At 43.6% G+C, this 1,977-nt stretch overlaps 1 long non-coding RNA gene across 1 annotated transcript; it reads right to left on the reverse strand.

The window, feature by feature from the left end:
* LOC109128837 lies at positions 213-1,383 on the reverse strand. The gene is made up of 5 exons (XR_002035139.1): positions 1,340-1,383; positions 983-1,222; positions 790-900; positions 530-683; positions 213-443 (listed from the first exon to the last, which is right to left on the reverse strand). It is a non-coding gene; the product is annotated as an uncharacterized LOC109128837 (long non-coding RNA).

Raw genomic sequence — 1,977 nt, forward strand, 5'->3', positions numbered from 1 at the left:
CCCCCCCACCTCAAACCAAGAAACCCCACTGGAACTGGAAAAAGATTTGCCTCCCCACCCTTCGCTGAAGGCTCCGGAGGCTAACTCTGGGAAAAAGAGAAGAGGTCGACCTCCCCTGCATAAACCACAGAACAAAAGCCCTTTACGTCTCTCAGGTGCGAAGTCCAGTAAAACGAAACAAATGCAATATACAGAACTCACCAAAACGAAGAGGGACAAAATCTTCAGCAAAGCAGACAACCTTCCCTAAGGCTCCTAGTGACTTACCCTCATCAAGTAATGTTGCACCAAAAGGGACCCTAATTCCAGCTATGGTCAGGAAAAGGGTGGATTTTCACAATCCACCTGCTCCTCTTCCTTAAAGATCTTGAGCTAGAACTGTTGTGGGTTGGGGAACCTCATAACAGTCCAGCGCTTAAAGGAGATGTCCTCCAACATCTCTCCTGAAGTCATGTTCCTCATGGAAACAAAGAACCCTGATGAGATAGTGATCAAGTCACTAAAGAGTCTGAATTATCCGAATCATTACCTGGTATCCCCCCATAGCCCTGGTGGAGGTGGTCTAACGTTACTCTGGAAGAAGGAAGTAGAACTTTCAATCATCTCAAGCTGCCAAAACTTCATTGATACACAAATCAAAGCAGAAGGAAAAACTTTCTTCGCTACCTTCCTGTATGGAGAACCTGAAAGGACAAAAAGGAAGATGATATGGGAAAAACTAACAGAGATTGGTATAAGCAGAGAAGAACCTTGGTATCTGACTGGAGATTTTAATGATATTATTGATACCTTGGAAAAGCAAGGAGGCCCAGCTAGACACAAAGGAACTTTCACTGATATCCGAAGTTTCATGTCAACTTGCGACTTATTCGACCTTTGACACTCTGGTAACTTTCTGTCCTGGAGAGGCAAAAGAAATGATCATTTGGTACACTGTCGTTTGGATAGGGCAATGTCCAACAGTTTATGGGCAGAAACGTACCCCTTTAGCCGATGTGAGTATATGAAGTTTGAAGGTTCAGATCACAGGCCCCTCCTCACTCATTTGGATCTCTCAAAGAAAAAGAAGAAGGGTATTTTTAGATACGATAGACGCCTTAAAGAGAATGAGGAAGTAACATCAATAGTTAAAAGAGCTTGGACCTTTGATGAGAGTGAGGATGTGGAGGAAAGGATCACCCGGTGTCGTGGGGAGATCATTGCTTGGACAAGAGCAAAACACCTAAGCAGTAAAGAGCAAATAGAACAACTCAAACATCAGCTCGACGAAGCAATGACAAGTCAGAACCATGATCAAACAGTCATATCTTCCATAAACAACAAGCTGTTGAAAGCCTACAAGGAGGAAGAAGATTTCTGGAGACAGCGAAGTCGACAACTCTGGCTGGTCCTGGGAGATAAAAACACGGGTTATTTTCACGCCATCACAAGAGGAAGAACAGTCCAAAACAAATTTTCTGTAATTGAGGATCCAGAGGGAAAACCCATTTATGAAGAAGAAGGCATCCTCAAGGTCATCTCTGAGTATTTCTCGGAGCTATTTTCTTCCCAACAGAGGGAACGTTTGGAGGTAATTAAGGAAGTAATCGTTCCCTGCATCACAGATGAGATTAATCAGAAACTGATAACAACTCCTTCTCCTGAGGAGATTAAGAAAGCATGTTTCTCCATTCACGCGGATAAGGCACCGGGCCTCGATGGCTTCTCAGCTAGTTTCTTTCAGTCAAATTGGGAAACAGTGGGTCCGAATATAGTTATTGAAGTACAAGCTTTCTTCTCCTCAGCCAACCTGCACCAAAGCATCAATGCAACACATGTACGATTGATACCAAAAATCCAGAGTCCCCAAAAAATGGTTGATTACAGACCTATTGCGCTGTGTACTGTGTTTTACAAGATCATTTCCAAGCTTCTTTCTCGACGCCTCCAACCTGTTCTTCAAGAAGTAGTTTCCGAGAATCAATCAGCCTTCGTCCC

This window comes from Camelina sativa, chromosome 14 (genome assembly GCF_000633955.1).
Source record: "Camelina sativa cultivar DH55 chromosome 14, Cs, whole genome shotgun sequence".
Classification (NCBI taxonomy): Eukaryota; Viridiplantae; Streptophyta; class Magnoliopsida; order Brassicales; family Brassicaceae; genus Camelina; species Camelina sativa.